Raw genomic sequence first — 14,441 nt, 5'->3', positions numbered from 1 at the left:
AGGGTTTCTTTCCCTCGGTGATAATAAATTGTAAATGTAAGTGTTTATATTCCAACTAGTTAGGGTTACTTGGCCATATTGCTGAATTCCTTTACCTGCGGAATCAAAACTACAAATTTGTGCAGCTAAGGAGTAATCAATAAGGAAAAATCTGCAAGAACTTAGGGCTATGTCCCCAAAGCAATCCTTAAATGAAAAGCATAGCAAGAGGAGTGTTTATGAAAGTAAGGAGAAAAGGATGTCAGTTAAGTTGCTTTGAGCAGAAGTTTCTATATTTAACACTCATATTTTAAAGTTTCCTTCTAATGCTGTTTTCAGCTTTCCCTCCACTTTTGCTTCCTCTACTACATGCCCTCACCTGAGGATCTTATGGTCCCATATGTCTGCACCTTTCCTTTCACACATTTCTACATCCTTTGTGCATTGTCTGTTTTCTCTATGTATTGGAATGTTTTGCTCTGAAATGCCTACATTACCTAAAACAAAAGGACTCTAATCTACTAAGCTGTGAGAAAAGAAATGAACTGTTAATATTAGGTTTTTTCTGGTGCTAGCTCAGTTAAATAATATGGAAATAAGAACTGCAGCATTTTTCTTTGATAAAGTATCTCAGATATCATATACATAATTGCAAAAAAGTCTCTCTCTCTCTCTCTCTCTGGAACAATTAAATTTCACACTAAATTTTTCTAGTGTGAAATTTTGCTCACATAACCTCCCTTCCCCTCTTTTACAAATTGCGATAGCAGTTTTTAGCGCAGGCTGGAGTGCTGAATGCTCTGCGCTGCTTCTGATGCTCATAGGAACCTTATGAGTGCCGGGAGCAGCACAGAGCATTCAGCGTGCCAGCCTGCGCTAAAAACCGCTGTTTTGATTTTGTAAAAGGGAGGGATAATTTAGCTCCTGCAGAATCATTAATAATGTGACGGGATGGTCCCATTTTTAGATCGCCTGTCCCGTTGTCCCCATGCACAGCTTCGAGATGCCAAAATGTCCCGTTTTCAGAAAGAGCATCCCGATGCTGTGCATGGGAACAACAGGACAGGTGATCACGGAGCCTGGGATTTCTCCGACGCAGCAACAGATCAGGTGCTTGCAACCGTGACTGCACAAGCCTCCCCCTCCCCCCAACGTCAATTCTAACGTCAGAGAGGAAGTTCTGGGCCAACCAATCGCTGCCTGGCTGGCCCGGAACTTCCTCTCCAACGTCAGAATTGACATCAGAAGGAAGGCTTGTGCAGCCATGGCTGCACGCACCTTGGAGAAATCTGCGGCGGCGGTGGCTTTGAGGGAGGTATGGGGAGAGAGAAAGAAAGGAGGGCAGGGAGAAAGAAAAAGAAAGAAAGAAAAGGGGGCATGGAGAGAGAAAAAGAAAGAAAGAAAGAAAGGGGAGCATGGAGGCAGACAAAGAAAGAAAGAATGCACAGTCAGAAGGAAGTGCAACCAGAGACTCATGAAATCACCAGACAACAAAGCTGGGAAAAATGATTTTATTTTCAATTTAGTGATCAAAATATGTCAGTTTTGAGAATTTATATCTGCTGTCTATATTTTGGACTATATTTAATGGGGTCCGGTGAGGATCCGGGGGAGGATCATTTTGAGGCAAAAAAATAAATGGTCACGTTAATCATTAATGATATGATCTGCATGATTTTCCAATTCATTAACAAGTTAACATATTTGCCAACAGCTGTACAAACACAGCATTGTAAGCATTACATTTTACTAATGTTATTATTTCCACTGTTTGTCATTTAATGTATGTTTGTGAAAATGTTCATGGCTTCATATGTTGTCCTTAAGTTTTGGACTAAGCAAGTTTCAAAGGAATTTGCCTGGGTAGCTAAGCAGTTACCTGTTAAATTCTCTGGAATGAAAACGGCACTCCACTTAACAACCAAAAGTATTCACCGTATGCTGTTTTACAAAGCACATATAAAGACAATGGAATAGAGTGGGCCACAGGATCATGGCCCTACTATTTGTCTACACACAAGTAGACAGGAGATGATACCTCCCAAGGTAGAAAGCAAAATACACAGTGAAGGCAACCTTAGGTACTCACATATGATTATAGGCTTTACTATATTGTCCTTCGTAATAAAAACCTTAACCATAAAAAAAACAAAGGATGTAAATTAAAGAACTAAGGCCAGTATTGGACAGACCTGCACGGTCTGTGTTCCATATATTGTGATTCGGTGTAGGATGGGTTGGGGTGGGCTGAGGTGGGCATCAATGTGAACTCCACTAATATGGAACATGACGATGTTACTGGCAAGATTTTACGGTAGATATCCTGCAAACAATGGCATGGTTGAATAGGCTGGAGTGAGCTTGGATGGCAACTTCAGCATCTGGAACCTAGGATAATACCAGACTTTAAAGTCTACTGCCCAGATATATCAAAGAAGAGACAAATTAATCTAATCATGTATTTTTTTAACTTATGGGCAGACTGGATGCACCGTTCAGGTCTTTATCTGCCGTCATTTACTATATTACTATGCTACTCTTCAAAATCATATGGATAAACTGCAATTTACTTTTTTTTTTTTTGCAAATAGTTTATCCATACAACTTTGAAGAGAGCTCAAGCTATTTTTTGGTTAAGGTTTTTATTACATAAGAACATAAGAAGTTGCCCCCGCTGAGTCAGACCAGAGGTCCATCTTGCTCAGTGGTCCGCTCCCGCGGCAGCCCATCAGGCCTAGTGCCTGTACAGTGATCCCCGATTAATTTTATAACTTACTTCTAATCCCATCCCTATAATCTACCTCTACTCTTATCTGTACCCCTCAATCCCTTTGTCTTCCAAGTACCTATCCAAAGCTTCTTTGAACCCCTGTAGCGTGCTCCTGTTTATCACATCCTCTGGTAGTGCGTTCCATGTATCCACCACCCTCTGTGTGAAAAAGAACTTCCTAGCGTTTGTTCTAAACCTCTCCCCTTTCAATTTCTCTGAGTGCCCCCTTGTACTTGTTGATCCCCATAATTTGAAAAATCTGTCCCTGTCTATTTTTTCTATGCCCTTCATGATCTTGAAGGTTTCTATCATGTCTCCTCTAAGTCTCCGCTTTTCCAGGGAGAAAAGCCCTAGCTTTTTCAGTCTGTCAGTATATGAGAGGTCCTCCATGCCCTTTATTAGCTTAGTTGCTCTTCTTTGGACTCTCTCAAGTACCTCCATGTCCTTCTTGAGGTACGGCAACCAGAATTGAACACAGTACTCCAGGTGCGGGCGCACCATAGCACGATACAGTGGCAGGATGACTTCCTTCTTCCTGGTCGTGATACCCTTCTTAATGATACCCAACATTTTGTTTGCTTTCCTTGAGGATGTTGCACACTGCGCCGACGCTTTCAATGTTGTGTCTACCATCACTCCCAGGTCTCTTTCAAGGTCGCTCACCCCTAGCGCTGATCCCCCCATTTTGTAAGTGAATATCGGGTTTTTTTTCCCTATATGCATGACCTTGCATTTCCCTATGTTGAAACTCATTTGCCATTTTTTGGCCCATTTTTCCAGTGTTGTCAGATCTTTTTGGAGATCTTCGCAGTCCTCCATGTTATTGACCTTGCGATATAGTTTGATGTCATCTGCAAATTTAATAACCTCACATTTTGTTCCTGCCTCCAGGTCGTTAATGAATATATTGAAAAGGAGCGGTCCCAGCACCGATCCCTGTGGAACTCTGCTCGTGACCCATTGCCAGTCTGAGTAATGGCCCTTTACTCCAACCCTCTGTTTCCTGTCCGCCAGCCAGTTTTTGATCCATCGGTGGACCTCCCCTTGCACCCCGTGGTTCCATAGCTTCCTTAGTAGTCTTTCATGTGGCACCTTGTCGAAGGCTTTTTGGAAGTCAAGGTAAATGATATCTATGGATTCCCCTTTATCCACCTGGCTGGTTAACCCCTCAAAGAAGTATAATAAGTTTGTGAGGCATGACCTGCCCTTGCAGAAGCTATGCTGGCTCGACTTTAGCTGCCCATAGTTGTCGATGTGTTCCCAGATGCTGTCTTTAATCAGTGCTTCCATCATCTTTCCCGGGACTGAGGTCAAGCTCACCGGCCTGTAGTTTCCTGGGTCTCCCCTTGAGCCTTTCTTGAAGATAGGCGTGACATTTGCTATTTTCCAGTCTTCCGGAATCTCTCCGGTTTTTAAGGATAGGTTGCAAATTTGTCGAAGTGGTTCAGCTATTTCGTTCCTTAGTTCCTTGAGTACCCTTGGGTGAATGCCATCCGGACCTGGCGATTTGTCGCTCTTAAGCCTGTCTATCTGCCTGAGGACATCCACCTTGCTCACCTCTAGTTGGACCAGATTTTCATCCTGCTCCCCCTTTACAATCTCCTCAGGTTCCGGAATGTTGGTTGTGTCCTCCCTCGTAAAAACTGACGTGAAGAACTTGTTTAGCCTGTCAGCTATCTCCTTTTCCTCTTTTACCACTCCCTTTCTGTCCCCATCATCCAAGGGTCCCACTTCCTCCCTTGCTGGTTGCTTCCCCTTAACGTACCTGAAGAATGATTTGAAGTTTGTTGCTTCCCCCGCCAGTCTCTCTTCATATTCTCTTTTTGCTTTCCTAACCACTCGGTGACACTCCTTTTGGTGTTTTTTATGCTCTTTTTGGTTCTCCTCTGTTTTGTCCTTTTTCCATTTTTTGAATGATGCTTTCTTGTCACTTATCGCCTTTTTCACTGCATTTGTTATCCACACTGGGTTTTTTGTTCTATTTTTTTTGCACCCTTTTCTGTACTTGGGGATGCACAGGTTCTGTGCTTCGTGCACTGTGCCCTTGAGTAGGGTCCAGGCATTGTAGTAAAGGCTATGATCATAGGTGATATTTTCTATTTATTTTATTTGAATATTCTTCAGACTCCTGAGGCAGGTTGTAGGGCCAAAACACATACATGTCGAGTCTTGACAAATACAATAAAGGAATTGAACACCTAAGCTTGCCATCACTGTGTTCTTTGCTTGCCTACTATTTGTCCAACATACTGCATAAGCAACTGGAAGGCTTGGGAGCAGGGCTAGAGATTGGTTTGTTTGACCCTTCCAACTACAATGGTGTCCTGCTACTCCTAAGATAGAGGGCATGAAGGAAAAATGCATGCAAGAAATTCACTTTGAAATCTCATGCACACTTTATGGCAAGGTAAATATAGTGCCTGCAGTAAAACAAGTGCAAAGTATACAGGTACAAAAGTACATAAAACCCTTAGCCATTCTGAATTCTCAAAATACCCATAACCTGCAAGCTCCTTTCAAAGCTTGATAATAGCCCAATTACAAAGACTAGGGAACACTCGATGAAGCTACAGGGAAATAATTTTTAAAACAATAGGAAGAAATTTTTTTTCACTCAGAGAATAGTTAAGCTCTGGAACACATTGCCAGAGGTTGTGGTAAGAGCAGAGAGCGTAACTGGTTTTAAGAAAGGTTTGGACAAGTTCCTGGAGGAAAAATCCATAGCCTGATATTGAGAAAGACATGAGGGAAGCCACTGCTTGACCTGGATCAGTAGCATGGAATATTGCTACACCTTGGGTTTTGGCCAGGTACTAGTGACCTGGATTGGCCACCGTGAGAATGGGCTACTAGGCTTGATGGACCATTGGTCTGATCCAGTAAGGCTATTCTTATGTACAGATAGCAATTCTATAAAAATTAGGTGGCATTTGAGTATGCAAAAAGAACCAGCGCATATTTGCATGTGGGGTGTACACAAGGGTGGAGCATGGGTGGGACATAGGCAAGGCTCTGACTTATGCAACTTAGAGAATGCTGTATGTTACACGCTTCCTAGTTGCATGTAGCCATACTTCCTTACACCATAAATTTGGGTGTCTAGATGTTAGGCATGCTAATACTGGGTTATGCTGGTATTCTTGTGGCCTGGAGTTCATTTGTGTTGACCAGTATGAAGGAGTTGGATGCGGCAGTGCAGGGTGGTAATTTCCAGGGTTGGCTTAGCCTAGTACCAGTGGATAAATCATGTAAAACCATTTCATGCTTACTGACCTGCACTGTTGGGTTTGGTGTGTGGTTTCTTCCGATGGGGTGGACTCTTGTAATTCTGGTGGACCGGGCAGGGATTTCCACTTGGTCCTTCTTATTCCTCACGAAGGATCGCACAGTTCTGTGGGGCCTGCTGGCGGGGGAGGTCCATCTGATTGCCAGTTCTTTAAGGGCTGAGATCAGGCCTAGGAGTGAGGTGGTGGGGTTTCAGCTGGCAGGATTAGAAGTATGGTTCAGCCTCTCGGTTGGGGAGTGCTGCTTCTTCTGGCTCGCTCCCTTCACGTGGTGAGCTAGTGCTCAGCGGTGGGGGAGGTGGAATCCTTTGATCGGGGCTCAGAGTTGTATCTAGCCCTAGGACTTCCAGGTCGGCGTCACTCCACGCCGCAGGGTCCAACGGGCGACTCCCTGAAACTGCAGGCTCCCTCTGAAGACGCTGCAAAAATTGCTCGATGGAAGCAAGAGGGGGGTGTTCAGAGCGCCGCGAGGCTGCAGCAGAGCTCTTACCCCGTCTCTTCGGCATCGCAGTGGAAGAAAAAGGACTGAAATCGAAAGAAAGCAATCGGTGATTTCCACAGCGTCTCACCAGTCACAGGTATCGGACGCCATCTTGGATCCCGGGTAAGTATCTTAATAAAAAATCCAGCCCACGACTTAGCCTGTGTTTTAGATCTTGGCCCCTTATGTGTTTTGAGTTTGACACCCCTGCCTTATATTCTTGAGGTTATTGGAAGATACTCCAAGTTTTCCAGATATAAAACCAAAATCATGCCACTCAACTGTCCGGAAGTTAATGCTTGGGACATAAGTTCAATATGGTAACCTCTAAATTAAAATATCTTGGCATACTAATTGGTTCAAGCATTGAAGAAACTGTTCAATTGAATGAAGAAGCCCTGATTAAATCAAAGCAAGGTTTGACTAAAAGGTGGTCACCGTTGCGACTTTCTTGGTGGGGAAGGTTAGACGCCATTCTATTTTAATATCAAAGTTTATCATAAGCTGGAAAAGATTTTTACCTCGTTTCTGTGGAACAATAAACCACCATGTATTGCCATTAAAAAACTAAAAGCTAATAAGTCATCTGGGGGAGTTAACTTTCCTAGTTTTTTGGAATATCACACAGCGCATATCCTTAAACAATCTACTAGTTAGTTTGATGCTAGTGGAAATACTGTGCAACCTGAATGGCTATGTGTGCCACTGATGTTATCAGATAATCCCTTACATCTTCTTCCGTTTTCATCAAACAATAAGTTAATTAATAAAGATGTTTTTCTTAATAGTACATCGCATGTGGTGAAGATGATTGAGAAATGCTTTACCACGCCATGGGAAACCACACTACATGTACCCATATGGCAAAAACAAGCTGATTAAATTTCAAGGGAAGATGGTGCAATGGCCTACATGGCAACAGGTGGGTATATGGTCAATTTATCATTTACGAAGAGACGATAAGTGGTTACCCTTTCATGATTTGCAATATGATTAGAAGTTACCCCTAGTTAATTTTATAGATGGATATAACTTCAGCATTGCCTCGATGATTTTTTGGAAGTGTAAACTGCTCTGTTCTTCCACCCCGAGCCTACTGTCCTTCATGTCAGTAATAGCTTTTAAAAAAGGGGCTGCCTCTAGGTGGTCTAAAATATTGCAGGTTAACGCTTTCTCCCTTACTAAAGGAACGGAATCTACATGGCAATTTGACATTAAGAAGGATGTTTCAAAGCAATGTTGGGAACAGATCTGGACTTCTATTCATAATACACTAATATCAGCAACTATCAAACAATCTATATTTTTTGTTTTTCACAAAGCCATCTGGATACCATATAAATTGTCAAAAATTAAAAGATAACTCTAATAAATGCTGGTCATGTTCAAGGGAGGTTGGCACACTAATACATTTGTTATACTACTGTGATCATATATGTTCTTATTGGCAAAGTATATGGGATACCATCTGCACTTTACTAGAAATTAAGGAATCACTTACATTAGATGTTATAGTACTGGGCCATTTAGGACTTCAGCAGCTAATATCTAAATACCATTATAATTGCTAAGAATTTTACTTAATTTGGCATCAAAATCATTTTGCAACACTGGAAGGATGCTTCAAGGGTGGAATATGTAACCTGGTAGAATACTGTTTGTCTAACTCACAGTTCTTCAACCGCCGGTCCGCAGGAAATTTTTGCCGGTCTGCACAGGGCCGGCAAGATTGACTCCCTTCAATTTCCTGCCGGTCCGCGCAGGGCCGGCAAGATCAACAGCTGAAGTCTGGGCTGGGCCGGAGAGATCTTGGGGAGCCTCCGACAGTGGCTTTCTCCCTTCTCTGCAGCTCTCCTTTACTTCCCACGCAGCAATTCATGAAGGCAGCCTCAGGGCTTTTGCTGAGTCGCGGCTGCCTCTGATGATGCAACTTCCTCTTTCCTCAGAGGCGACGCGACCCAACAAAGGACCCGAGACTGCCTTCCTGAATTGCTGCGCTGGGAAATAAGGAGAGCTGCTGGGAGGGGAGAAAGCCACTATTGGACTCTGGGAAGCTGCTGGGCAAGGGGAAACAGGGACAGCTGCTACTGGAGAGGGAGAAGGAAAGATGCTTCTGGGAGGGGAGGAGGGAAAGGAATCTGGGAAGCTGCTGGGCAAGGGAAAAAAAGGGACAGCTGCTACTGGACCTGGAGGGAAGGAGAAGGTGAGATGTTGCTGGGAGGGGAGGAGGGAAAGGAGTCTGAGAAGCTGCTGGGTAAGGGAAAAAAGGGACAGCTGCTACTGGAGAGGGAGAAGGAGAGATGCTGCTGGGAGGGGAGGAAGGGAAGAGAGTTACTGCTGGACAGGAGGAAGAGGGAAGGGAGAATGAAAAAAGGAAGGAAACAGCTGGCAGAGAGATTAGAGGAGGGGAAGGGGAGACACAGGCATGAGAAAGTAGAGAGATTGATGATAGGAAGGGTCAGCAGAAAAATAAGCAGAGAGGGACAACGATGATAGATCTGGTGTAGGAGAGATAAAAATGAAGAGAGCAGTGAAGCTGGAATGAATCATGTAAAAAGGAGAGAGGGGCACAAGCTGGATGGAAAGGGGAGAGGGGCATGGAAAGAAGACAGATACCATATGGAAGGGGGAGAGGACAGACAGTGGATGGAAGGGGCAGATGCTGGATTGAAGAGACAGAGAGGGCAGATGCTGGAAGGAAGAGAGTGAAAAGAAGATTGAAAGCAGAAACCAGAGACGACAAAAGGTAGAAAAAAATAATTTTATTTCTATTTTGTGATTAGAATATATCAGATTTGAAATATATATCCTGCTAGAGCTGGTGTTAGACATAACTGGGGACTGCAAAACCCAGGCAGTGCTTCTTTAGCTTCCAGCTGGCTTAGGGCGCTCTCTGACCAGAGAGCAGTTGCCCTAGTTGCATTCCCCTAAAACTATTTCTGTCATGTGTGACTGCAGTATTCTGTTAGCATGATATTTCTGTGTAGCATTCTGTAATAATTTAGCTTGTTCAGTTTTCTTGATAATAGAGGGGATATATGTGAAGGTGAGGGGAGACAGGGGTTTTGTTGATCCTTGCTCTGAATTATTTGTATTTATAAAATGACAATTGTACAGAATATTGTTTCTTTTTATACTTTAATAAAATACATTCAATATAAAATCATAACTGAGGCTTGTGTGGATGGGATCAGATGATTTGTGGGAACCGAGCTCGCGGAGATGGGGCGGAAACGGGGTTTTTAAATTTTAGTCCTAGTAGTTTGCCGGTCCACAAAATAATTCTTTTTTTTTCTGCCGGTCCACGGGTGTAAAAAGGTTGAAGAACACTGGTCTAACTGCCAAATATGAATGTGTTGTTGCAGAAAGATTAAATGGGTTAAATAAATTTAATATAATATGGGAGCCATTAAAATATTACAGTCACGCACCTGAACAAGGTATACATCCATACTGTCATTTTGTTGTATCTATGATAGCATTATTGATTAACTGTTGTCATTATATCGCTATATTGTTTTGTTTTTTTCTTCTGTACCTTTTTCTTTCTCATACATTTGACTCATGTTATCTTATACTGTTGTATTCATTTATGTATGATCTATTTAAATGTCAATAAAAATTATTGAACTCAAAAAAGGGGACACTTGGCCCTGCCCTGTTCCATCACAGTCCCGCCCCAATCCACCCCCAGCTCTGCTCCCACACGATCTTCATGTTTCCTTCCCTGAGCTCTGGGCCATGTCTAGAGCTCATGAGTGCTTGCATATGATGTCATCATGTTGACATCTGCACATGTGCAGAAGCCCTCCAGACGCGTCCCCGAGCTTGGGGCCTACTAAAACCCAGACAAACTGCTGACAAATATCTTCCTACTTGGGACCATGACACAACATTCATTCCTACCAGAACACCTGGTCACACATGCAGAACACAGATAAACCCTATGCAAATACAGGACCATAACCTAAAAGTCCTAACATACACAAACGAAACCTTAAGATGCCAGGCTCTGCATGTTGTATACAACACCAGAGAAATAGAAAAAAATACATTTCTTCTTGAACAGTGCAAAATATAGACAACAGATGTACATTCTGAAAATTAACACAATTCAATCACTAAATTGAAAATAAAATCACTTTTCCTACCTTTGTTGTCTGGTGATTTCATTTTTCTACTTATCTTTTCCCAGTCTCTGGTTTCACTTCCTTCTGTCTGTGTTCTTAACTGTTTCCATGGCCTTCTTACCCAATTGCTGGTTTTCTCTCCTTCATTTTCTGCCCTATATCCATCTTTGGCATTAACTTTTAACATTCAACTTTCTTCCATTTTTTTGCTTCCTATTCAAATCTATTCACTTTGCCATGTTTTCCCTTCCTATCTATCCATGTATACCATCTTCTCCCTCTTTTTTCTCCCCTGTTCCCATCTATCTATAAACAGAATTTCTTCCATTTTCTTCCCTTCCCCACTCCTCCCATCCCTATGCACCATCTCATCCCTCCCTCTCCCCTTCTCCTTCTCCACCCCTCACATCCCTATACACCATGTCCTTCCTCTCTTTCCCTATCCTATGGTCTGACATCTGTCTTCCCCCTTCCCCCCTCTTATTGTCTGGGCTCTTTATCCTCTCCTTCCATAGTCTGGAATCTCTCTCCCTTCTTTCTTTTCTCTTCTCCCCACTTTGTGGTCTGGCATCTCTCTGTCTTTCCCTTCTTCCCCTTCCTTTCCCTGGTCTGACATCTCTCTCTTCTTCCCCCACTCCAGTGGTCTTCATTTTTTCTCCCTTCCCAACCTCCTGTGGTCTGGTATCTCTGTCTGCCCCTTCCCTTTCTTCTCCTGGAGGTCTAGGGCATCTTTCCTTCCCTTTCCTTCCCATTCCCACAGTCCAGCATCTTTCTTCCCCCCCCCCATTCCCCCAATCATGTGCTTGCTCACTCAGTGCTGCTGTAACTCTTCGGCTGTCATCCGCATCAGTGAACTAAACACGCTGTCTTTGGTGACACGGAAGCTTTTTCTCTGAATAGAGAAAGCTTCCGGGTCACTGAAGGCAGCGTGTTTAGTTCACTGATGCTGACAATGGCCAAAGAATTATAAAGTGCTGGGTGAGCAAGCACAGGATCCCCCATGGAAAGGGGAAGAGAGGGAGAAGGACTCCAGATAGGTGCATGGTGTTGGGGGGGGGGGAGGGCTGGAGAGCCAACAGAGAACAGAACTCTGAATAGGTGCAGGGGGGGGGGGGAGAGGAGGAATCTGGATAGGTTGAGCTGCTATAGGATTACTAGATGTCTGGTTTCCCCAGACAAAAATTGTTAAATTGAAAATCTGCCCGGACTTCCGACACAGTTCTCAAAAAGAGGAAATGTCCGGGGAAATTAGAACATCTGGTAACCCTAGTCTTAGTTTTAGCAACAATATAAGGAACATAGTAACATAGAAGATGATGGCAGATAAAGACCCAAGTGGTCCATCTAGTCTGCCCAACCTGATTCAATCTACAAATTTGTTGAGGGGGGAGGAGGGTTTTCTTCTTCTCCTTAGCTATTTCTGGGCAAGAATCTAAAGCTCTGCCCGGTACTGTTCTTAGGTTCCAACTACTGAAGTCTCTGTCAAAACTCACTCCAGTCCATCTACACCCTCCCAGCCATTGAATCTCTCCCCAGCCCATCCTCACCCAAATGGCCATATACAGACACAGACCGTGCAAGTCTGCCCAGTACTGGCCTTAGTTCTTCAATATTTACTATTATTTTCTGATTCTAGATCCTCTGTGTTCATCCCATTGTTTCTTGAACTCCGTCACTGTTTTTCTCTCCATCACCTCTCTCAGGAGCGCATTCCAGGCATCTACTACCCTCTCCATAAAGAAGAATTTCCTTACATTGCTCTTGAGTCTACCACCCCTCAACCTCAAATTATGTCCTCTGGTTTAACCATTTTTCTTTCTCTGGTAAAGGTTTTGTTCTATGTTAATACCTTTCAAGTATTTGAACGTCTGAATCATATCTCCTTTCCTCTAGTCTAAGGTATACATATTCAGGGCTGCCAGTCTCTCCTCATATGTCTTTTCTCGCAAACCTCCTATCATTTTCATCGCTCTCTGGACCGCTTCAAGCCTTTTTGTGTCCTTCGCCAGGTACGGTCTCCAAAACTGAACACAATACTCCAAGTGGGGCCTCATCAAAGACCTGTATAGGGGCATCAACACCTTCGTTCTACTGGTTACGCCTCTCTTTATACAGCCCAGCATCCTTCTGGCAGCAGCCACCGCCTTGTCGCACTGTTTTTTCACCTTTAGATTTTCGGACACTATCACCCCAAGGTCCCTCTTCCCATCCATGCATATCAGCCTCTCATCTCCCAACATATACAGCTCCTTGCGATTTATTAATCCCCAAATGCATTACTCTGCATTTCTTTACATTGAATTTTAGTTGTCAGATATTAGACCATTCCTCTAATTTTTGTAGATCTTTCTTCAAGTTTTCCACTCCCTCCTCGGTGTCTACTGTATTACAAATCTTGGTATCATCAGCAAAAAGGCAAACCTTTCATTCTAACCCTTCAGCAATGTCACAAACATATTGAACAGGATTGGCCCCAGCACCAAACCCAGAGGGACTCCACTACTCACCCTTCTTTCCTCCGAGCATCTTCCATTAAACACCACCCTCTGGCGTCTATCTGTCAACTAGTTTCTAATCCAATTCTCCACTTTGGGTCCTAACTTCAGCCCTTCAAGTTTGTTCAAGAGCCTCCTATGAGGAACCATGTCAAAGGCTTTGCTGAAATCTAAGTAAATTACATCTAGCATATGTCCTTGATCCAGTTCTCTGGTCACCCAATCAAAAAATTCAATCAGGTTCGTTTGGCACGATTTACCTTTAGTAAAGCCATGTTGCCTTGGATCCTGTAACCCATTAGATTCAAGGAAGTTCACTATTCTTTCTTTCAGCAACAGTTCCATTATTTTTCCAACAACTGAAGTGAGGCTTACGGGCCTGTAGTTTCCCGCTTCATCTATGTGACCACTTTTGTGAATAGGGACCACATCCGCTCTACTTCAATTCCCAGGAACCACTCCCGTCTCCAGAGATTTGTTGAACAAGTCTTTAACAGGACCCGCCAGAACCTCTCTGAGCTCCCTCAGTATCCTAGGATGGATCCTGTCCGGTCCCATCGCTTTGTCCACCTTCAGTTTTTCAAGTTGTTTATAAACTATTTCCTCCATGAACGGCACAGAATCTACTCCATTTTCTAGTGTAAATTTGCCAGATAATCTTGGTCCTTCTCCAGGTTTTTCTTCCGTGAACACAGAGCAGAAGTATTTGTTTAACACGTTTGCTTTTTCTTCATCACTTTCCACATATCGGTTCCAAGCATCTTTTAGTTTAGCAATTCCATTTTTCATCTTCCTCCTTTCACTGATATATGTGAAAAAAATTTTGTCTCCCTTTTTCACATTTTTAGCCATTTGCTCTTCCGCCTGTGCTTTCGCCAGGCGTATCTCCCTCTTGTCTTCTTTCAGTTTTACCCGGTAGTCCTTTCTGTACTCTTCTTGGTTTTTTTTTATATTTCAGGAATGCCAGGAAGATTCTGTTACTATAGCCTACTTAGAACTGAGTGGGGAGAGTAAAGGAGATGGTTTATTAACTTATTGTCAGAAGTTGCACTCTGTTGCTGTGCAAAGGAGCATGCTAAGGGGCATGCCTTTAGCTTGCGTCTTAGATGATGCACCAAGCAGCGACACACTGCTAGGCACATCGCCTTAAATGGCATCATACTGGGAAGGAAGTCGGAGGCAGAGTGAGCCTCCTATGCCATGCCCAACCTCACTCCTCTTCCCGATCTCGGAGCCATATGATAACTCTATTCATAGATGGAATTCAGTTATGGGGAGAGGGGGGGGGGGAGAATAATTCTA

General features: G+C 43.4%; 1 protein-coding gene across 2 annotated transcripts in view; it reads right to left on the bottom strand.

Annotated features, from left to right (window-relative positions):
- MYO7B (myosin VIIB) overlaps positions 1–14,441 on the bottom strand; it is a 302,847-nt gene that overhangs the window by 285,632 nt on the left and 2,774 nt on the right. The gene's annotated exons all lie outside the window — the stretch shown is intronic.

The sequence above is a fragment of the Geotrypetes seraphini genome, chromosome 9 (assembly GCF_902459505.1).
Source record: "Geotrypetes seraphini chromosome 9, aGeoSer1.1, whole genome shotgun sequence".
NCBI classification, from domain to species: Eukaryota; Metazoa; Chordata; class Amphibia; order Gymnophiona; family Dermophiidae; genus Geotrypetes; species Geotrypetes seraphini.
Note: the sequence above shows the minus strand (reverse complement) of the source record. Positions and strands in the feature narration are given on the sequence as shown.